The sequence below is a fragment of the Castanea sativa genome, chromosome 5, assembly GCF_040712315.1.
Source record: "Castanea sativa cultivar Marrone di Chiusa Pesio chromosome 5, ASM4071231v1".
In the NCBI taxonomy this organism is placed as follows: Eukaryota; Viridiplantae; Streptophyta; class Magnoliopsida; order Fagales; family Fagaceae; genus Castanea; species Castanea sativa.
Window position 1 is genome coordinate 9,410,202 of NC_134017.1, and position 25,483 is coordinate 9,435,684.

The window sequence follows — 25,483 nt, forward strand, 5'->3', positions numbered from 1 at the left end:
CACAACAAATCAGTTTTATTGATGCAATGGAGGATGCCTTAAAAAATTTGAATTCTTTGGATTTTGACACTCTTTGTATCGCATGTTGGATGATTTGGACCTGCAGAAACAAGCTGATATTTGAGAATAAAATTCCCTCATCCAAAGATTTATGGGCTCGGGTTGAAACTTACCGGTTAGAATTTATGGAAGTGCAACACAGGCAGAATCATATTGTTGAAGTGCGGACAACAAAGTGGCAGCCCCCAATTTCTGATTCAATCCATAAACTTAATCTAGCAATTTCCCAAGAGAAGAACACCTTTGTGGGTTTTGGTTTTCTTATAAGGAACAATAAATGTGAAGTTTTAGCGGCATCACGTCATCGTCTGTAGAAGAATTTAAACCTTCTCTGCACAGCAGCTATAGTGATGAGATTGGCTCTTTTGTTTTGTCAAAATACCAGTTTCCATAAGGTGATGGTGGAATGCAACTTTGCTGAACTTGTGAACCTCTTGAATTCGGATAGAATCTGTTGTTTAGAAGCTGCCTCCTGGATCATTGAAGACATTAGTTTAATTAGAGATAGTTTTTCTTTTATTTCTTTTCATAGTATATATTTACGATGTAATCGTGCTGCATTGGCTTTAGCTAATCCTGTAAAAGAGAATGAGGAAGTCATTGTTTGGTTGGAAGAATGCCTCTCTTTTCTCTTCCCATTGTACAAAGTGATTTAATTGAATAAAGTTTACTATCGTTTTCTCTCTAAAAAAAAAAAAAAAAAAAAAAACGAAGAAGTATGAGGTGGGTTCTATTATAGAACTTGTACACAAAATTTCACTTATGAGGACATGGCTCTCATTGGGCACAAAAAATTCGAAGACCTAGCCTCCACAATGTCCACATAGTCTATCGAAGATCTCTAATAATAAAACAAAGACTAATAATATTATTATTATTATTATATGTGGCAATGATAGGAGGTAATTTAGTCGATTATAATCATTGACTTTCTTAAAAAAAGAAAAATCATTTAGTTACCTCAAAAATAAATTATTAAATAAAAAAGAGTTGAATCTTTTAATTAAACATAAAATTATATATATATTTTATAATTGATCATTTATCTGGATCTGGGTATTTGAGATTAAAATGGTTTCTTAAATTGTTTTTCACTCATTGTTGCAGGGTAAAAAATTTAAAAATAAAATTCTGTTTGGACTTTGGTGGGCCAAGTAACTGTCTTGCCCATACTATTGTAAGCACAAAATATTGGCCCAAACCTCTGAAAACGTTTAGCCGCATGGTATTCTTTTTACGCTGCAAACTGTATATAGTGGTTCTCAGACAAATAGCAATGAGGTATTGTACCAGTGCCAGCAAAGTCGATCACGGCTAAGTAGGTAGCACTGTGAAGGCGTGAAGCCGAGAAACAAGAACATAACCTACATCCATTGAACACCTCTATGGTTCTATGACTCACTTTATTTGATAGAAACCCTCAAAAACTTGGTTGGCCCTCTCTGATATCTAACCTTACTTCGTTATTTGTTATGTACGACTATGACAACGAAACCAATATATGTTGCTTGTTTGTAAATTTAAATTCCTCTTGCCCTATGCCTTTCTTTCTTTGCCATAATCCAACAAACTTTCTGGACTCTCATTTCACACAATATAGGACAAATTTACAATGGACTTCACATATTTTGAATCGTTTCATAAACCCTGGATACTATCTTAGTTTCCTCCCTTGTTTCCGACCCTTAAGAGAAGCAGCCAGTTATTGTTGGTAGCCTCGTTCAATGGCTTGCTTTTGTGCTGTGATAGCAAGCTGTATCAATGTGTTTAGTACATATGCAATCCACTTGACCAAGTGTAATGCCCTGAATTATATAATTGGATTGGATAAGCGTGTGTTTTGCAAACATGAGTGGAGTCCTAGACTGGTATTTACATGGTAGAACTAGACAATATAGATGATCACAACGAACACCCAATTATAACTAATTCAGTGGAACTATTCGTTCCTCATGTCATGATTCTTGAGTCCTCTTACCCCTACTTGTTACAAAGAGAGTTTCATGTTGGGTTTGTAACTTTGTATGCGAGCCCTACTATGGAGAGGATGAGAGAAATCCTAGAATTAACCTACCATGAAAGCTAGCAACAAGCGGCTCAGGTACAGGTGTAAGATTATCTACATTATTATCCCAAATTCACAATGTGGCTCACATAAAACTTATTTCAATTATTGTATATTTAATTTTATTTCAAAATAAGCGTGATAAATTTATGGTATTAAAAATCTATTTGGGAACAGGAATGTGAAGAAACATTATAGAAGAACAATCACTTAAAATGTTATTTGGTGAACAATCACTTTACAATAAAGTGTCAATAAAATTCTGTTCGTTTTTAGACCCCTGTAAAACTAGATTGTTTAACTTAATTAATTAACCAAGTGAATACTTAGGTTTATTATTCAGATCTAGGTTAAAACAAAACAATCATATCATGGAAAGTAGTGGAAATATAAAAAACATAATGATATGATGACTTAGGAAAACTAAACCGGTAAAAAGCCTAGGGGGATTTAACCTAACTATCCTTAAGGTAAAACTGAATCCACTATGAAAGAATTGAAGTTTACACAATAGCGACTTAGACCATTAACATCCTATTGCTATCTCGAGTAGAAAACTTACTACCACGATCACGTGATAGCTCCGAGTCCACGGACTACTTCTTTCTTGGATTCCTAACAATCACAAGCACTCCTGCTTGTATATCTTTAAGCTCTTGAATCTACAACTGAATTGATCGCCAACTAAATTGATATCAATCTGGATCTTGATAACCCTAAGTGTATGTGAAGACAAACACCTCTAGATCTCACAAAAGATTCACACATACAGCATAAAGAGCATCAGTAGCAATACTAAAAACGTGGCTAGGGTTTTCTCTTTTATACCTAGGACAAAATATAAAACCCTACACATAAAACGGGCTTGGGCTGAGTTGAAAAATTCTGCAGAAAAACAATCTGCACGATTTTTGATCGGTCGAGTCTAATTCTCGATCGATCGAGCCTGGCAGAATTGCACAGTAAACAAGATTAAAACATTTTGATTATGGTTTACCAACATTACAAATTAGAGTTCTAATACATTTAAACCTAAAGATCTTAGAACCCAACAAATTCTTTGATGGAAGGAGCATAAAATAAAACTCGTCAAATTCAAAATCATATTGGAGGTCACTTTGGTTTGGGCAGAAGAACAAAATATTTTGGTAGTGGTTAGTATCGATGGACTGTATATTTGTATTTTTATAAACCCAAGTTCACTAACCCAATGTATTAGCTCAAATAACTTGTTTTTATAACCTCTTTTATTATTTTTTAATTATTTTATTTTGCATTGGTCGAAACATTTAGAAAATCCTCGATACAACTGAAATAGATTGGTACTTTATTCGGTACATTTTATGGGGGATATTTTTACCAATTTAGTGGCTGGTAAAGTACATACTAATGGGCACGTCATTGAACACCTTGGTTTGAAGGTTTATTATGCAATTTTTAATTGTTTGAAATTTAAATAAAGTTCATTATGTGCTAAATTTTTTTTCCACGACTTGTTAAAGTTGTTAAATAAGAGATTTTGGGTTCAAACTTTGTCTACGCTAAAAATTCAATTGGTGTCTTGGTCATAATACCAATTATTATGGAACGAACGCTATAAGTTTAAATTCTATCATATTAATTCAAAAAACATATTTTTTATTTGTGAGTATAACATTAATTGATTGAAAACAGAAATATATTTATGAAGGTACTATTATAATGATTATTACTTCTTAAGCTCTTTAAGTTATATAAATATGATGAAGGCGAAGTTGGAGAATGCAATATTATCTCCATTAGGAGATTTAGTGAAGAATCACTTTTTTTTTTTTTTTACAATAATAAGGTACAGGGGATTTGAGTCTTGGTTCTTGCAAGAAAGAAGAGCGCAGGTTATGCCAATAAATTACATGATTCTTGGTGTGACAAATCACCTAATAACAACTGTCAATGGTAATTGATCAATGAAAAACATTATAAAAAGTACACCAACATTGAATTTTTTGAGGTCCATAACCTAGCCTCTAAATTAGCCTCTTTTCCATCAAATGTTTTCTAAAAGTGTAGGCTTTACTACCAAAAGTTAGAAGATCTCTCTCCTTTTAGGTTTTTCTCTACACAATACTTTTTTTTCTTTGATAAACTTTATCTACAAAATAATAGAATAAGAATAGTAGAAGATATGCATTCTATTTCATTCCATTCTCTTATGAACCCTCAAACGAAGCCTTAAAGTTTTTTATGGTTTAAACTTCTTTAATTGTTGGGTAAAATACTATTTTGGTCCTTAAATTTTACTAAAAGTTTGTTTTTCATCCCTAAACTTTAAAAAGTTCATTTTTCATCCTTAAATTATTGAAAAATTTATCTAATAGTTCCTAAACTATTAAAAACATTTTATTTATGTCCTTAAACTTTACTAAAAGTTTGTTTTTTCTTTTCTAAACTATTGAAAAAGTTCTTTTTTTTATCCCTATTTTTGTCTCTAAATTATTGAAAAAACTCTTTACAAAGTTTAGAGATGAAAAACAAGCATTTATTAAAGTTTAGAGATCAAAATAGTATTTTACCCTTAATTGTTTTATTTGAATCATAAAGGATTGATTCATTTGGATTTTAATATTATGCATATAAAAGGGCTAAAGTAACACTACAAACGTTAAGATGACAATGTCATAATTTTTAAAATTTTACATTTTTTTTAGAGAGAGTTCAACCTATGTCGTCCACTCCTAATGATAGTTCAATTATCAGACTAAAACATTAATCGATTTTTTGTGTAGGTGGAGATTGAACCCCAGATCTCTTATTCAACTATCAAAGATTTTACTTGTTGAGCTAACTGAACCCACTTAAAATTTTACTTCATTAGCAACATTACTCATCCTTTTGTAACTATAATGTGTTATGTATATAATTGGATGTGCTTTTATGGAATCGTTCTATTAACATTAATTTTCCAAGCTTTATGTGAGTTATTTTGGGAAACCTTGACCTCAAGCCTTGAGGCCTAGGCCCTAGGGTGATTGGGTAGACAGTAAATAAATTGTTTCTCAAAAAAATCGTTCAACTACCGATATTGTTCCTCTTAAATTAAATGTTTGCTATAAGGGTTGACAAGTATCTATAATAATAATAATAATAATAATAATAATAATAATAATAATAATCTATATTATATAATAATAGGTAAATCAGAGAGAAAATCCAATTAATTTTTAAATTGAAATTTAATTAGAGTCTAATTTTGCGTCACGTGTCTCATTTAATCTAAATTTAGAATTTTGAGCCAAGTAAATTAATTTAGTGTAAAAATTGAATTTCAATTAGAGTTTAATTTTGAGCCACGTGTCTCATCTAATCTAATTTTTAAAATTTTTATGCCAAATTAGTTAATTTAGTGTAGAAAACGAGGAGTCCAATATAATAAACCATAAAAAACATAATCATATAAGTAAAAAAAATTCAAATTTATAATCCAATTTTGCACGTGTCTAAATTTATGTGGGGACTACACATAATTATTCACTTAAGCATGTGCCATGTGTCTACTTAAATTTTTTAATCTTTGTGTCAAGTGAGTTAATGAGTGCAAAATACTAAGAATCTAATATCAATAAATTATAAAATAAAATAAAAAACAATTACATATACTCAATAAAAATCACCACATGTTTCTTGAAAAATAAATAAAATAAAAATCACCACACGTTCTATCTTATTAAAAATTAGAAAAAAAAATGATTATCAGTAGTATTAAATTTAGGTAAGAATTTTAATATGTGACTAATTATATTTACTTTAAAAAAATAATTTGACTAATTATTTATATTTTATGATAAAAATTGTGTTTAATTTTAAATGTATCTATACGTATGCATGAATGCATGTGTTACATGTTTTAAAAAAAAAATTTGACTAATTATTTATATTTTTATAATAAAATTTTTATTTAATTTTAAATGCATCCATGTGTTTGCATGGAGTTACATGCTAGTAATAATAATAAGTGAAGTTGAGAGAAACTCAAATTAGAATTCCAAATTAGAGGTTCAATTTTGTGTCATGTGTTCTAAATTATTTATTCTTAAAAGAGTTTTATTTTTTAATTTTATAATCAAATGTGGGACCACATCACAAATATTCATTTAAGTGAGTTATTATGTACAAAAACCAAAGAGTCTAGAATAAATGAATTGAAAAAAAATGCTTCACAATAATTAAAAAAAAATGGACAATTTACATTTTATACCTAATAATATCCTTATAATTTTTTTAAAGAGTTAATAAAATATAAACATGACTATCAATAGCATTTAAATTATATATATATGAATTATATTATGCATCTTACTATATATCTTTAAGTGTATCCATGTATATACAAGAGATTACAAGCTAGTTTCATTAATGCATAAGAACAAGAAAATTGAAGAAAAAAAATGAAATGCATTGTTATCTTATAGAAAAATTTAAATTTACATCACGATAGAAAGTAAAAAAAATTATAAAAATTTGTTTCCTGGGTATAATCTAGAGAAAAAAAAAAGTGTGTATAGCTTTAATTTTTAGTTATTATTAAAAAAAAAATGTAAAATTATACGGAGAAACACTGTTTAGAACAAAGGCTCATCATTACACATCCAGTGAGTTCACACTTCACACTGATAACTATCCTTCATGCAGCATGCACTCCATATGAATCACTTCTTTAGCGTTGCCATTATTAGAAGACAAACTACTCCATAAGAAATATTAATCTTATTGTTGTAATTCTTCTTTAATTTTTTCCTTCTTTGGGTCTTCCTCTTTATCAAAACTAGTTTCATAATGAAATGAAACCAACTCAAATGTATTGCAATGAATAAGACAAACAAGCACTTCTAACCTTCAAACAAGGTCTCACTAATCCTTGTGAAGTTGAACCCACTCTAATCTTGGTCTGATCAAGAACGCTGCTGTAGACGAGTAAGAGTTGGATGTGACAAACAAAACTGGTTGAGTCACAAAGCTATCACTACACATGTTAGGCAGCGATCGAGATAAGTGCCCGAATGATAGTTTTTGAATTACTTGGAATTGAGTGAGAATAACTTTAATTGTACTCGTCTTCCAAGTTTCCTTAGTTCAACAGGCAAAGTAAGACATCTTCACCTCTCTGGTTCACTCATGACAAAGGATATATATTTATTTCAGTGCATAGCAAGGGACACACCAGTTATTATGGACCAAGTTCAGCTAAACTCAAACCATGTCTGAAAACTAGGTCAATAATAACTGGTGTGCCCCTCACTTTCTATGTCAAATGCACAGAGATAAATATATTTCCTTTGTCATCAGTGAACAAAAGAGGTGAAGATGTCTTAAACTGCCTATTTAGAAGTGTTTGTGTATCTTTTTCATTGCTGTCTTCATAATTGATGGCGTGCTTATGGCATTTGGTTTTGAAAATGTCATTTTTTTGCAACTAATAATAATGAGAAAAAGGAGAATAGAAGCCAATAAGAGAAGGGTAGTTTCCTCTATTTGATAATATGACTAACATATTTCTTTTAGTAAATGAAATGGTTTTCCTAAAGAAGGTTAGTTTTGTGGGGAAGAGCTTCTGATCTGGGCACTAGATCCAAAATCATAATTTAACTTCCCATGTTCTACTAGGACAATGAAGGCTATAACTAAAGTTAAGATTGCCCTAATAGCTGAAAAGTTGAAATTTGTGGATACTCTCGATCGTTTCTATAATCACATAAAACAAACACAAAGGAAACACACAATTGTGAAATTCTTATGAAATGTGGATACGTTTTGAATTTCATTTGACATTTTATTAATTTTGAAGGCATTCCATTAATTTTGATGAAATTTAAGGATTAAACGAGTTTTTTTTTTGGGTGATATTGGGGGCTTTGTGCAAATTTTGAAAGTTTAGGGGTCGAAGTGTAATATTGGGTGGATTTGGGGCTTTTGTCTAGTTTTGTAAATTTTTTTGGAAGTTCTAAGGTTATGTAGTTTTATGAAGTTTTAGGGGGTCATTATGAATTTTTTAGAAGTTTTAGGGATCAAAGTATAATATTGAAAAAGTTTTGAGTTCAAGATGTGATTTGGAAAATTTGAGGTCAAAATTTGATATTGGAAAATATTTGGGGTTAAAATATAATTTTGGGAAGCCTTTGGAGTTAAAATTTGGAGAAAAATTTGAGGTCTAAAGGATTTTGGATGAATTTGATGACATTGCCATAATTTTGGAAAAGTTTGGTGGCACTTTTCGTAATTATAATTGGGTTGATATATATATATATATATATATTGGAGAATCAAGGGTTTGATATGTTTGTCTAATAAGTGTGAATTCAGTATTTGTACCAAGGAAGTCAATACCGTACCGGAGGCTATACCGGTTTGGCCACCGGTACGATATATTTCGAATAATTTGGTAATACCATAGTTTCGGGTTTATCTTGCTATTTTATATATACATATATATATATATGTATATATTATATACACAAACTAAAATCTCTAGAACTATGGTTATAAGCATATAATATTTCACTTATATTATAGTAAATATAAAAGTTTATCATAAAATATTACCTCAATTCAGAATAAATTATTCATAGTTTTAAACTTTAGTATCAATTAAAAGGAAAAAAAAAACACAATATAAAAAATAGAAAGCTTAGTTGTTCATTGTATATTAAGAAAACAAATAATACTAATAAGTTAGTGTAAATAAGTTATTATTATGTCCTTAAAAAAATTCAAAAATTACAAAACTAAAAAAAAAAAAAAAGGTTTTTTTCTATACCAGCCGGTACGCCCGGTATCGGCCGGTATTGGCCGAAATTGGCCGGTATGGCCGGTACGCGACCGGTACGGCCGGTATTTTTTCCGGTACAAAATAGAAGTGTACCGGTACCGGTGCACTGACCGGTACGGTACGTACCGGCCGGTACCGGTACGGTATCGACCACCCTGATTTGTACCGTTTATTAAAATAGTAAATAAGTGCGAATTTAGTTTGGGCTTTGTTGTGGGATGGGTTTGATTTTATGTTTGGACGTGTGAAGATTTACTGTTTTTGTTCGACTCTTTTATACTCTATAAAAAAGAACAGTTGAACTGTTTGTATTTGGCAAAACGAGACTAAAAAACTTAAAATGGTAAAGTCTCAACATACTGGTAAAATTACATTGTTGCTTCTAAAGATAAATGTGGGCTGAAAAAAATGTTAGAGCATGGAGCCCTTTTTGGTCTTTTACTCTATAATTTTCTGCTAATACATTTGGTTGAAATTATTTTGTTGTTCATAACTTCATTTGTTAGTTAAAGAAAAAGTAAGGTTTTTTTTTTGTCTTTTTATTATCAACTTTATAATGTTGTCACACGTTTATGATGTTGCCAAACGTGTACAGGCTCAAGAGGACTTGAATTACTTTGTTGGTTGAATTACTTTGTTGGTCCTAAAGGTATGTGTGAGCTAAAGAAAATTGGAGCTCACTGGTCCTTTCCTCTTCAATTCTAGAGTTTTCTTACCTTTATTATCAGAAAAATCCCAGCTACTTTTGACTTTATCTTCTTTCTATTGATAAACACAAACACAGGAGACGGTGAGAGGGATAAAGATAAGAAAAAGAAAGAAAAAATTACTAGAGTCAGTCCCTATTTCGGCAACCTCTCTTAGTCACTCACTGTATGATAAAGATGATAATGATCTTTGTAAAAGAGACAGAAGAATATATACATTTAGAGTTCAAGGACAGGTTTATCATTACATTAACGAATTGATACCATCAGATAGTCATCCTTCTAATTTGCAGCTCTATTTCTACAATACTCATCATGAGATTGATAATAGAATCCATATTTCAGATAGGTTGAACCTAGAAACACTTAGTCATCTCATTGATCTATTAGAGATTAATCCATATTGTTCCTTCTTCCGTAGTCTTAAGAATATATCTAACGTGAATCAAGTTGTTAATTTGTTATACGATCTGATTCTGTATTAGATCAACGTATATATAATGCTCCATCATCATCACAAGTGGCTGCAATATGGCTTGAAAATGACCAAACTGGTGAATGTGAAGAGCATGATATCGTTGTTTATAGTCATTCGGGATTTAGTCATAAAGTTTAGCATTATATCATAAAATATTTATTTGAAGTTTTTTTTTTTAGAATACTACGTATTTTTAACAAGAGAAAATATTTTTTAATATTGATTTGAAGTTAGATAGTGTTTTTGAACGTGTAACAAAACTAGTATTTAAGAAACAAGACGCTGGTGGACTTGGATAGTGATGGACCTATGTTGACAGTCAGCGCGTGAGTAGCACTTGCGTCTGTTCTGCTCTGTGCAGTGTGAGTGATCTTTTCATTGGTTAAGATTTTTTGCATGTATTTTTGATTAAATGATCATTTAAATCAAAATTATAATTAATTTTGTTGCTGTTTTGGGATGCTTTGCTTTGAGTGTTGTGAATGTCTGATGACTCTGATTGGTGCGTGTGTATACAGATTTTAAATCCTACTAGAACATAGTGAACGTGAATTTTGTTAGCAGTGGATACAAAAAATTTAATATTTGGAATATTTTTACCAGTGTTGTGAATGTATGTACGTTAATATTTGGAATACTTTTACCAAAAAATTTAATATTGATTAAATGATCATTTAAATCAGAAATATATACATACATTTTTCATAAAAAATATTCCAACAATGTATGTATTAGGATGCACGTACTACGCAGGAATAGAATTATCTTCTAGCTATAGCAAGTAGCAACACATGAAATGGAAATAAAGGGAAGTGATATTTACCATGTTTCTGGCTCCCATTGTTTGGCTGAAAAGAATATATGGAGCTCAAGTTAGTCAACATAAAAAAGAGACGAGTAAAAGAAAACAGAGACAGATCCCTTTTGGTTTTTCTTGGGTGCTGAGATATTGCTGCCTTGGTTTTGTTGAAGTTACTATAGCTAATCTATTGTTGTTTAGGGGTGTGCCTTTTGCTCTGGGTGTTGGGGGTGATAGTGTCGTGGTCATATGATGTTTTGTGAGCTTGATGTGAAGGGTTACGGGGTCGGTGGTGCTGGCTTTTATAGGGGGCAGTGTTTATTATACAATGCCTATTTTAGTTTTTAAACTAAAATTATGATTTGAAATCTCGATTTTAGTTAAAAAAATAAATTGTGTGTATGGTGTGTGCATTAATAATAGGTGAGATTGCTCATTAAATAAAGGAATTATTGATAGGTTTAGTAACCAATAACGTAGTGCTACGTGTTAGTAATTATTATACCCAACATTGAATTGGATTCCCTCTCCACAGCCAACTATTTCTACACTTTTTTAAAAAAAAGTTAAAAGTAGAAGACAAATTGATCTCCTACTCTACAAGATTTTTCTTAAAATGTAAAAAGTAGAAGACAACCAAAGGAGTAAAATGGGGTTTAGAATATGCTCCTATATTGTATTGGCATATAGTGTGCTTGGGATTGTGCTAATATTATTCATTTTTTTGAGGCAATTCGTCAATGGGATTGGTTATTGTAAAGTTGTAATTTACAACAATATTTTATGTTGGCTTTATTTTATGACAAAAATTGTTATAATTGCATTAATTTAGTTCCTTGTATTTTGTGGAATTTTATTGTATTGAGTTTAGTGTTAAGTTGGTGAAGAATTGAGCATGAAATGAAGAATTAGTGCAATTTCGCGACTAACTCGCAAGAAGAGTATCTCGCAAAAAGGGCACGTGAGAACTATATGCTGGAAGCTAAAGAGTCGTGCTAGGCTATCAATTTTGCGAGTGTCTCACGGGTAAGGCCTTCTCGCGAAATACTTGTGAAACATTCTGCTTGAAAGATTTTTAAGTGTAACTTTCTTACCCTTCATCCATACTATATATACCCTCATTACCCATAAAAAGTATGAGAGCCCATTCAAAGAGAAAAACCCTAGATAGGTTTTCTACAACACGCACACCCTTCTTTTAGAGAGAGAGCTACTCATCCTTAGTGAGAAATCATTATAACCCCTTCTCATTCCCTCTCCCATTGTCATACCTTGAGAGGAGATTTGTACCTAAACACAACCCATACCTATTCAGAGTGTAGGTTTTCTACAACACGCACACCCTTCTTTTAGAGAGAGAGCTATTCATCCTTAGTGAGAAATCATTGTAACCTCTTCTGATTCCCTCTTCCATTGTCATACCTTGAGAGGAGATTTGTATCTAAACACAACTCACACCTATTCAGAGTATAGAGAGTGTTTTGGAGCTTGGGAAGCTTTGAGAATTTACCAAAAATAGTCGATAAGGCTTGGCGGATGCAATTTGGCGTATTGCAGGATCCAAAAAGTTAGAGAAGACATGATTCGAAGAAGTCTGTTTGTAACAGGAGCTTGGAGGGCTCAAGTATATGGGGTAGACTAGGCTTGGGGGGTTTTTTGTTATTCGTGTACTTTAACTTTATTATCTAGTGGATCGATTTACTACTTGGAGGGAGGCGGGGAGGTTTTTCGCCGAATTCTTTAGTTTCCTTTTCGATAACACGTCTTGGTGTTATCTTGTGGTTGCATCTCTCTTCCCTTACTCTTGTGCTCTACTTTTATTGTTTGTTATGTTTATGCACTAAAGTAGTTATCTATTTATTGCGCTTCATTTACTCTTGTTCCGCACTTAGATAAGTTAGAGTAAAAACAATCTAGCCGTAAGTTTTTAATTAGGGGTCTAAACAAGCTCTTGTTTTTTAAGCACAAATTCGAGCTTTCAATTGGTATTAGAGCGGGTACACTTGTTTTAGTTTCATTACCTAAGTGTGATCCTTAACCCGTGTGTGTTTTGCCACGGATATCATGTTGTATGCTTCTATGGATGTTGTTGAGTGTAACATGCCATGTGTTTGTGAAAATGCCTCTATGAGAGAGCTACTCATCCTTAGTGAGAAATCATTGTAACCCCTTCTCATTCCCTCTCCCATTGTCATACCTTGAGAGGAGATTTGTACCTAAACACAACCCATACCTATTCAGAGTGTAGGTTTTCTACAACACGCATACCCTTCTTTTAGAAAGAGAGCTATTCATCCTTAGTGAGAAATCATTGTAACCCCTTCTGATTCCCTCTCCCATTGTCATACCTTGAGAGGAGATTTGTATCTAAATACAACTCATACCTATTCAGAGTATAGAGAGTGTTTTGGAGCTTGGGAAGCTTTGGGAATTTACCAAAAACAGTCGATAAGGCTTGGCGGATGCAATCTGGCGTATTGCGGGATCCAAAAAGTTAGAGAAGACATGATTCGAAGAAGTCTGTTTGTAACAGGAGCTTGGAGGGCTCAAGTACATGGGGTAGACTAGGCTTGGGGGGTTTTTTGTTATTCGTGTACTTTAACTTTATTATCTAGTGGATCGATTTACTACTTGGAGGGAGGCGGGGAGGTTTTTCGCCGAATTCTTTAGTTTCCTCTTCGATAACACGTCTTGGTGTTATCTTGTGGTTGCATCTCTCTTCCCTTACTCTTGTGCTCTACTTTTATTGTTTGTTATGTTTATGCACTAAAGTAGTTATCTGTTTATTGCGCTTCATTTACTCTTGTTCCGCACTTAGATAAGTTAGAGTAAAAACAATCTAGCCATAAGTTTTTAATTAGGGATCTAAACAAGCTCTTGTTTTTTAAGCACAAATTCGAGCTTTCAATTGGTATTAGAGCGGGTACACTTGTTTTAGTTTCATTACCTAAGTGTGATCCTTAACCCATGTATGTTTTGCCACGGATATCATGTTGTATGCTTCTATGGATGTTGTTGAGTGTAACATGCCATGTGTTTGTGAAAATGCCTCTATGAGTGTTAATTTTCATAATTGTGATGACATGTTACATGAATCTATAGGTGTTGTTGATATTCAAAATGTCAAACTCTTAAATAAAAAGGCTAAGAAGCTTCATGAGAATTTGAGCAAGTTCTTTTGTGAAAAGGATGATTTGATTGCTAAGCTCAATGAATCCAACAAATTAGTTGAAAAGTATAAGAAACTTGCTGAAATTCTCTTTAAAAACTAAAGGAGTTTGAGTGTTTAAATGTGGACTTGGATGCTAAATTTGTTTTTTCTAACGAACTTGTTGATGAGCTAAAATGTGAAAATTCTTTTAAGATGCATGCCAAGTGTTTGATTGCAGAACTTATTGCTAAAAATGATGAAAATATTTGTTGCAATCATGTTGTAGTACCTGATTTTGTGCCTATTGTGTGTTCTACCTCGAAGGACAAATTAGTGTACATTCCTCCACACAAAGAGTCTTAAACCAAAGCCTCCTTTTAGGTCTTAATCTAAGGTTTTGGATGAATCTAAGTTTGTTCCAACTTGTCACCATTGTGATGTGATTGGCCATATACGACCTCTATGTCCAAAGTTAAGAGAACAAAACCATGTTGCTAGATTCCTTCTTAAAAAGCCTAGTGGATCTAAACACATTATTTGTCACCATTGTGGTGCCTTTGGTCATGTTGGACTTCATTGCTCTAAGTTTCAAGCTCTTAAAAGAATCAAAATAAAGGAGAAACTTGAGCTTTTGGAAGTTTTGCTATAAATGCAAAACTAGATTTGGGAGAAAATGGTAAGTTATTGAAGAAAGTTTTTGACGTTCTTACCTCCTTATCTATGTGCATCTCTGATTCTCATTCTTCCAATCCTCATCTCACTTCTCATGAAACACTCATTCCAAACAATCGTTCCGTTTGGATGAGGAAGGATTTCTATGGCTAAGCTTATGCTCTTTTGGTCATTGATCTAATTCTTTAAATTTTTGTAGGACCCTTTATGCATTAGATGCTTCATTGTCATGCATTTATGCATCATGCATCTCTTTATATGCATTTTTTTGAATTTGATCTTACTTTTATACTTTTATTTTTGTGTGTGTAAAAATAAAAAAATACATAAAAAGTGGAAAATTCAAAAAGTTTGATTGTATATGTTTGAGTACATATCACATGTGAGTTTGGCCCAATACCTTTGTACTAATGGTGTAGTACATTTACAAGCTTAGTTTTTTATGTATGCACATATTCTAAGTGTTTGTTTGGATTGCGCTGAACGCGTCCGCGTTTAGCGCTTTTTTTTTTTTCTTTTTCTGCGCGTTTCAGACTTTCAGGGGACAAAGTTATTGTGCACGCACTGTGCATGCACTTTTCAGCAATTTTTTATTAAAATTGAGTCCCAGAGTACTATTCACACATTTAGAAATTATTTTGTCACAATATTTTCAGTTTTCAGTTTTCAGCTGTATTTAAATGGACCCTAAGTGTGAGCGATATCTAGAAATCTACACTTTGATTGTTGTAAATAGATCTTCAAACTTGTCATGAATGATTGGTCAATAGACTTGCTTGATCTTGATATATGCGTAGACTTGTGCCTATATATCTCCTCACATTTTTTTTTTCTTTTTTAAGAGCTCTACAAATGTCAATCTCGAAAAGAGAATTTTGAGCTAAAAAAGCCATTGCACATACTAGTATTTGATTAGAAAAAAGGGAAATTGATTTCTACTAAAATGTATGGTGCCAAAGCGAAAAGCAAAATTTTCAAAGTTCGTTCAATTGTTAATGGCATCGTCTCTAAAGAAATTTGAGCTGTTTTGATCAAAATTATGTAAAATGGAAGAAAAACAAAAAGCTTTCAATCAATTGTAATAACCTTGGTGAGGGGTCATATATGTTCATTTCTACAAGTGAGATAGATCACTTGACTTCGTACTAGTCGTGTATGACTTGATTGAATTGATCATTGAAGTTTCATACTAAACTATGGACTAGTTCATACTTGATCCACACACACAACACACAAGACTTTTTGTTCAATGAATGCTTATTTCATTTGTGTGATTGTTCATGTTCAAATGTGATGTGTATACTTAATTGCTTGTCGATCAAACCCAAGAAGATTTTTGAGTTTTTTATATGTTTTTGAAAGTGTTTTTATGCTTTTGTGCCTTGATCATGCTTCACATATGCACACCACATGCACACACTTATTCACTTGTCATGTTTTGCATATCACTCATGCTAGATAAATATTGCTATATATTTAGCATATATAACATGTTTTTGTATCCATGTCATGCCTTGGTCTATACTTTGTTCCATCATTTTTAGCATATCATGTTTACTTTATGCTTTGTAGCATTTTTTATGTTTTTGTCTTTTTGTTTGAGCTTCATTTTCTCATTCATCTTGCATCCCTTATACATCATCTTTTATCCTTGTTCATATCTTCTTTTCTTTCCCTCATTTGTCTATTTGTGACAAAAAGGGGGAGAGTATACTAGAGAGTATACCAATGTGTTTCGTCATTTCTATGTAACTTATGTGCACATTCTTAGAGGGAGAAATTATACCTCGTGCACATTCGTAGGGGGAGAAAGCCATAGGGAAGATGCATATACTAAGGGGGAGAAGACATCTTTTTATGAGAAAACATTGTTTTGCTTTGTTTTACTTTATGCTTGTTTTCTCGTTGTTTTATGATGCTTTGAGTTACATTTAGTATCTTTACTTTGTTGTTCTCATTGCATCGTGTTTATGTGTTGGACATGCATACGTCCTTATGTTATTGTGCTTTATTAATTGCATGTTCGGATGATCATTTGCTTTGCTATATAATCATTGTAGTCATTTTCATATAACTGTCATGTGTTTGATCAAGTTGCTTATTTGCTTCACATCATGTTTACTTGATTGATATTTACTTATTACATTATATTTGTCCTTTTATCAATTGATTTACCTTGAGGGTCTAATGCGTTTTGTGCAAGTGTTTTGGGAACTTTGTTCCAAGTTCATCATAGGTTTTAGATTTAGGTGTGAGTGAGTTTTGCCATTGTTCCCAAACTCATGTTTGAGTCTAGAGTCTGTTATAGGATGTTTTGTCATGGAATAGCCAAAGGAGGAGATTGTAAAGTTGTGATTTACAACTATATTTTATGTTGGTTTATTCCATGATAAAAAGTGTTGTAATTGCATTAATTTAGTTCCTTGTATTTTGTGGAATTTTATTGTATTCAGTTTAGTAATAAGTTAATCGAGTATGAAATGAAGAATCGAGTATGAAATGAAGAATCAGTGTAATTTTGTGACTAACTTGCGAGAGGAGTATCCTGCGAAAAGTGCACGTGAGAAGCACATGGTGGAAGCTGAAGAGTCGTGCTAGGTTGTCAATTTCGCGAGTGTCTCGCGGGTAAGGCCTTTCCGCGAAATACTCTCGAAACATTTTGCCTGGAGGATTTTTAAGTGTGACTTTCTTACCCTTTACCTATAATATTTATACACTCATTACCCACAAAATTATGAGAGGCCATTCAGAGAAAAAAACCCTAGATAGGTTTTTTACAATACACACATCCATCTTTTAGAGAGAGCTACTCATCCTTAGTGAGAAATCATTGTAGCCTTTTCTACTTCTCTCTCCTATAGTCATACATTGAGAGGAGATTTGTACCCAAACACAACCCACACCTATTAAAAGTGTAGAAAGTGTTTTGGAACTTAGGAAGTTTTGGGGATTTGCCAAAAGAAGCCGATAAGGCTTGACGGATGCAATCAGGCATATTGCTAGATTCAAAAAGTTAAAGAAGACATGACTCTGAGAAATCGGTTGGTAGCAAGAGCTTGGAGGGCTCAAGTACATGGGGTAGACTAGGCTTGGAGGGTCTCTTGTTATTCGTGTACTCTAGTGGTAAATCGATCCACTAGAGAATAAAGTTGAGTTCTTCGGCAAAGAGGTTTACCGCTGGAGGGTGGCGAAGAGGTTTTTTGTTAAATTCTTTGATTTCCTCTTTGATAACAAGTCTTGGTGTTATCTTGTTGTTGCATCTCTTTTCACTTACTCTTGTGCTCTACTTTTATTGTTTGTTATTTATGTTTATGCACTAGAGTAGTTATCGGTTTATTGCATTTCATTTACTCTTGTTCTGCACTTAGATAAGTTAGAGTAAAAGCAATCAAGCCGTAAGTTTTTAATTGGAGATCTAAACAAGCTCTTGTGTTTTAAGCACAAATTTGAGCTTTCAGTTATATTATATTTACACCATTTATAATTTTACACCAACCCACTAACTCTGCAACTTATATGTACAAATTCAAAAGGGACAAAATTAGAGACTAATAATTGGGTTTGAATTTTGATTTTTGTGATTTCAAGTGTTTAATTGATAATTCATTACGTACGTGGAAGAAGATTAGAAGTATGTATTGCAAGTGACATGAAGAACGTGTATAGAAGGCAAAGTAGCTTATATTGTCGTAGGATAATTATGAAGTGTTATTCAAGGTAATGAGAGTGGCATGAGATGGGATTGGGAGAGGGAAAAAAGAAGATAAGATGGTGATATGTAATGTAGGATAGGGAAGAGAGAGAGGGAAGAAAATGGTGATAAAGACTTTGATCATGCATTCCAACACAACTTGTGTGGATTCACATAAATGTAATAGGTTATATATATATATATAATATTAAAAAAACATAAAAAGGGAAGACAACTTGATATCTCACTAAACACGATTTTTCTATAAATGTAAAAAGTGGGAGATAGCCATGTTAAATGAGGAAGATGGGGTTGGAATACTTTTATATCTTTTAACTTTTGTTTCTTCTTTTATTATTATTTTTGAATTAATTTATTGGTAATTGTAGGGATTCATGCTCTGAGTGAGTGAATATGCTTTCTATTATGTGATGCTTGGTGAAATGCAATTAGGGACAATCACATGATCCAAAAATGTTTACTATTTTAGTTTATTTGAATTAATAATATTGAATAGGCAAAAAAAAAAAAAAACCATCAAATTATAAGAGAACGAATACTCATCCCCACAAGTAATTTTTTATCTAAGTACCTTTTTTTTTATGAACATTTTTATCTAAGTATTATCTAAGTACCTTAATTACTAGTTTAGATAACTAATACATATATATTATACATGCATGTACATCCGCATGAGAAGACATATAATAGATTCCATCAACACACCACAAATGTCTCAAGAAAAGTGAAAGTTAAAGCATTGAAGCTGGACAAGGATTGAAGTGAAAGAGTGATGAAAATGGAGTCATCAATATAGCTACAAAAAGTATATGCTATACCTTTAAAGGAAATATACACGTCATTACAGCTGGACTTCCAAAAGAAATTATTGCACCAAAGAAAATGATTCAAAAATAGTCCACAAGTCACCGAAAAAAAATAAGTATTGAAGTCTTTTTATTTTTGGTTTGATATGAACAATTACCATATAGGTTTACGTGAAATATTATTTTTGTGCCGCAATAAGTTTAGACTTTAGAGACAATATATTGTACAAAAAATTCAACAATTATTGATGTTATAAGTAACATAAATTGATATTGGTGGAGGATCCTTATAAGAATAAATAATTATCTACTAACTCAGTAGTTGTAAACTCTGTTATAAAAAATATTGTCTCTCTTTAGTATTATTTTTTGTGCAATACATGATAGAAAGACAAAAAAAGGGGTGACACTATCAACCATAGAAGATGAATTATGGGCGGTTCCCACATATTAATGTCCCATTACAACTTTTATCATAGTTTGACCTACCAACCATACTCTAGCTTTTTATGTATCTAGATTTATCGTACACTCAAATCTAATATATCTTTCATGGAAAATTATCAGTCTTATCTCCTAAAAAAAAAATCATCCTTACGTTACACAAGCAATTATTGTGTTCCTAGGATTAGGAGTCTTGGCTTTTCTTTGCAAAGCATGGGGCAACATGTGTAGTCCATTCCTACAAAGACTAGTGAAATTAATTGACTTATCTAAGCTAAAGACTTTGCAATTTACATCATCGATCAAATGCCCTTCAAAATCAACTTCATTATTGACTCCCAAGTTAAAAGCACATGCAATCAATGTCAGTGGGATAAATTGAGAAGATTCTGGCACTATGAGTGTGGAATAGGTAGCTAGACTTAATGAAGACTTGCAATAATTTGTGCGAAGATGGCAAACTTGGTGGTGGTGGGGGGGGGGGGGGGGGGGGCGGGGTATAGTGATTAATTCTATTTCTAAGAAAACATAATTAAAGAGAGAGGAATTCATCGTTTAGAAAGGAAAGGAATAGATAAATGTTGTTATGAGTCATGTCACGGGAATCTTCCGATAAACTAAAAGAAACAAGGAGAAGAAAACAAAAATCTCATTGTTGAATTATGGGAGGCCACACTTATAGGGGTGTTTGGTTTGCTGTGACGTACCTTTAATGTGATGCATATTACGATGATGTGACATTAATTTCATGTTGACTGTAATCAGCATTGTAATGTAATAATTATTCTTATGATTTAATTATTTTTAGTTTGGTAATATTTTTATTACAAAGAATAGACATTCCTTATAAATAACTATTCTTTAAAATAAATAACTATTATAAGGAATAACTATTACTCTCTAATAGGGTTGTAAAGGCTATTCTTTAGTAGGTGCAATAATTTCTAAAATTAATGTATTTCCAAATAAACAAACTTTCCATATATGTAACAATTATAAAAATAAAAAATCATAAAAAATAATTCATCTCTCTCTCAATTAAAAAAATATTTTAAAGGAAATATAATTATATGAGTAAAATATTTTCTAAAATAAATCTTAAGTTTTATTCCAATGTTACAACTCACAACTAGACTTATGAATAAGTTTAGTTATTCCGTTACAACTCATTTTATTCCTAGTAATAAAAATCCCGATTCCTGTTGTGATCCTCATTTAGTGTACCAAATGTGCCCTAAGATTTTTGGTTTAATTTATTTTTTCTAACATTACCATAATCTAAAATTACAAAATATATCACATCACCTTAATCTCATCACATTCCTAAAAAATATACTGTTGTACTCTTGTATTGAGATTACATTAATGTAAAATTACAATATTGTAATATTATAGTGTAATGTAATATCACGGCGAATCAAATGCCCCCTTAATGGCTCTACATCATGATGATATTAGATCTAGTAGATGAAATTAGAGTTAATGCTAAGTTAGAAATTTAACAAAATGCTTTAGAAACAAACAAAGCATTTATAATATATATATATATATATATATATATATATATATATATATATATATATATATATATATATAACCGAAACCTCTAAAACTCTCACAATTTTTCACGTCAGCATAATATTTAAATAAAATTATTTTTGTTTAGTCCAAACTATATAACCGAAACCTCTAAAACTCTCACAATTTTTCACGTCAGCATAATATTTAAATAAAATTATTTTTGTTTAGTCCAAACTTGACAAGGAGTGAAACTTTATCTTTCTAACAAGTTCAACTTAAACTCAAACTCATCATTATCATTTTTTTAAAATAAAATTACACACACACACATACACACACACACACACACACATATTGTAAGGACTGGGTTTGGAACGTAAGCCCACTTAGAATAATGGAAGCTAGCCCAACGAGCCCAAAGCAATAAATTTGTTAGAGAGTGAATCTTACAAGCAAGCTACTAAACTAAGTAAGTATAGGCCCATTCAAGACAGTTGGGTTTAACATATAAATGGTTCAAAACACCCTTTCTCGGTTTTAACCGAGGATGTAGTGTTCTTATATTTGATCAAGTATTTTTGGTTACAAGGTATTTTTCTCATTGTTCTTTCTCTCGTTTGTTCACTGCATGCCTCCTTTTTATGAAAGCCATTTCCTTATATAGTCCTTTCTCAATCGTCTCAACCTTCCACCTATTCAATTTCTAGGAAATCTCCTAGATGCTTATCCCATCAAGGCCCTTTTGGAGGTAATAAGAAAGACTTATGAGCTGGGATGACACTGTTTAGGTGTTGTTTCTCCATAAATGCAGCCAAATCAGTTGGTGCAGTGCATTTAATGTGGTGGTGACAATCTCCTTCTTAGATATTTTCTTTTTCCGTTGTTGGTACCACTTTGCTACTTCCTTTGAAGCTTATCTTTCCAAAATGATTGACTTACTAATGCATTCTCGAGGTGGCCTTGCTCCTCGAGATCCTCGGTTGCTTTGTCAATTTCCTCTTTTCTCCTTGACCTACTGGCTTACGCTTGCACGGACCCTTCAACCATCCTCGGGTACCTACTCGTCCTTAGGTAAAATGTGCTCGGTTTGCCTGTCCTCTCACACACACACACACACAATTTTGGTTGATCTCTCCACAATTTTAAACATCAACATCATTTAAATAATTAAAAAACAAAAATTTTGATAGAACTTAATAAAAAAGAAAAAAGAGACTCACGTTGAAAATATGACTAAAAAAAAAGGACTCACGTCAGATTAAGAAAAAGAGAGAAAGAGAAAGACACTCCTGTCAGGACTCTCTCTCCCCTCCTCAAAGTCCTAACAATTACCACCTCAAAACCCTCAACTTAACTTTAATTTAGGATTCAAAAAAGAAAAGGAAAAAGAAAAAGAGACTCACGTAACAAAAAAAGAAGAAGTTAGGATTAAGAAAAAAGAGAGAGCAAAGCTCCTGTTAGGAGTCTCTTTTCCCTCCTTAAAACCTTAGCAATTACCACCTTAAAACCCTAAACTTAACTTCACTTTAGGATTAAAAAGAAAGAAAAGAAAAGAGAAACTAACGTAAAAACACACACACACACACACACACACACAAGCAATCTGATTCAACTTTCTTCTTTGATTAATGAATTTTATGTTGAATTTGTTTATATTGTTATTATTAATAAAATTTCAATTCAACATATGTGGATATTTGTTTATATTGTTATTAATGAATTTTATCTTTTATGTTGAACTTTTTATTTGCTTTCATATGGGCCTAAGATTTTCTTTCTATCTTATTCTTTTTTTATGTTTAGAGTTGATTTTCTTTTGAGTATTTGGGTTAATCTTCATATTTATATTGACATTGTTTTCATGGGTTTGATTTTTGGGCTAAAATTTCTACTAATTATTTTTTTATATTGTACATGGCAGATAAAACATCTCTATTTTTTTTGGAGAAAAATTAAAACTGCAACTTATATCTTCCAGCCTAGGGAATGATAAATTTTTATTTGGTATGTTACATATAATTTTGTTGAATTTGGTTTGGTTTTGAAGTAGAATTTGGGGATTCTATCAATTTTGAAGTTTTAAGTCTTGAAGTTTTTGGTATTTGCGTCTCAGTAGATTGATCTTAATTCTTCACCTTAAATGCTTTTTATTTAGGTTCATGTGATTTTTTGTTTTCTTATTAAAAACTATGATTATTGGTTGATTAATTATTTGTTTGGGTTCAATATAAAAGATAATGGAACTAGGTATTATAATTTTGATATTGTTCTATATTTTGAATTGTCTATATTGTTATTACTATAAGAAAGTCATATTACTACTCAAATTTGAAACTTGGTGTGTCTTCCTTATATCATGGTCTTTGTTTATATATTTGTAGTTTATATTAGCAGTTTATATTAGTTTTGAGTGTGTGTTTATACAATTGTTGTGAGTTTTGCTTTATTAATTTAAGAATTGTGAATTACTTTGTAGGTTTTGGTAACTATGCACTTGCAACTCAATAACATTTAATGTTAGACAATACTTCTAAACTATGGAAAAGTATAGAAGTGAAATATTTATTCATTTAAAAAAAAAAATATACTAACTAGCAAAATGTCTATTTACTCATTGTTAGATTTTTTTTTTTTTAAAGATTCAATAGCTTTTCCGTGCATCGCATGAGTTAGTGACTAGTTTAATTATATATTGCACAAATTTAATAATATTTCGTGTAAACATTAGTTTTTAAAATGGACATTTTCCTAACTCTTGCTGTGTAATTTGTGTCAAGTCGGCTTTAAAAAAATGTCAAGTCAAAACTCATCAATAGTATGATAAAAACAATTAATTCTTGTTAATTGTGAAGTCTAAAACATATAAAATTCTGCAATTCATACGACTCTCCTATAATTTTATACCATAGATACATAATAAATTGAAAATGATTTGACCAAGGAGATTAGCAACTGCTACATTTCTAATAGAAAATAGACAAACATTTGACCATCTAGTTGATTCATCAATTAAAACCATAAAATATCTAAATGACCCAAAATATGGATGTATAGGCCCACAAATATCACTCTGAATTATTTCTAAGAAAGATGGAGATTCAAAACAATTTTTGATTGTGATGGTTTGACAATTAATTTTACTTGAGAACAGGGATGCATGTATGGTCACTTGGTGAAAGAATTTTCTAGTTCATTAAGAGGTGTTCATGAGAGTTTTCAATAATTCTACACATCATAATTGATCCCGAATATCCAAGACAATCAATGCAAAGCATAAAGATCTTTGGATCAGTTGCTTCAATTGTTCTCATTGTGATATAATATAAACCAGAAGAGAAAATAAGTAGTTTTTCTAATATGAGCTTTTGGCTTGAAACCATTAAAGTAATATAAATATATTCTTTACTGCCTTCATTATTGGTTTTAATATGATAACCATTACCATGTATATCCTTAAAGCTGAGCAAATTTCTTCTAGCTTTAAAAGAATACAAAGCATCGTTAATACAAAATCTTGTGCCGTTTAATATTTGCTTTTCCAGAGCCCTCAATTATGTTTGATGAACCAGATATGATATTGACCTTTGCTTTGATCAATGTTAAGCTTTGAAAGTATTTCTTATCTTTAAGGATTATATGTGTTGTTGCACTGTCTGCTAAACATAAATTTTCCCCAATCATCTTGGAATTATATTCATCAGTGGGATCCATGGTTCTTCGAAATATGCAAAATGTATACATTGAATTTTATAGCTTAGAAATGAAATAAACACATAATGAAGCATACTTAAAACTATCATAGATAATAGTCAGAATACATTGCAGAGCAATATTTTTGCACTGCTAACATGTAAAGAATCAAAAAGATCATAAGAAGAATACAAAGGAAAAATAGTAGAACCATATTGCTGATATGAAATATGTATCTTTTCTTTGTTTTTGGTGTGTTTTGTAATGGTGATAAACACACATATATATAGAAGGAATGGGGGGAGGCTTAGAAGCTAAAAGTTTGCTTCTTGTGGTACAAAATCCCTTAAATCTAGAGCAAACGATCCTTTAGGATATTGCTCTTGGATTTCTGTCCCCTTAGTGCGGTGTGTGTATGGCTGATAAGTCATTAGCGTGAACAGTGAGCAGGTTTTTGGATGTATTCATGAGATTTCCTGAATCGCGGGGTCTTCCTAGATTACTTTGATTAATCAGTGAGATTATATATATAGAACGTACACTGAACTTTATTAATTTAAGCACACAGATAATTTA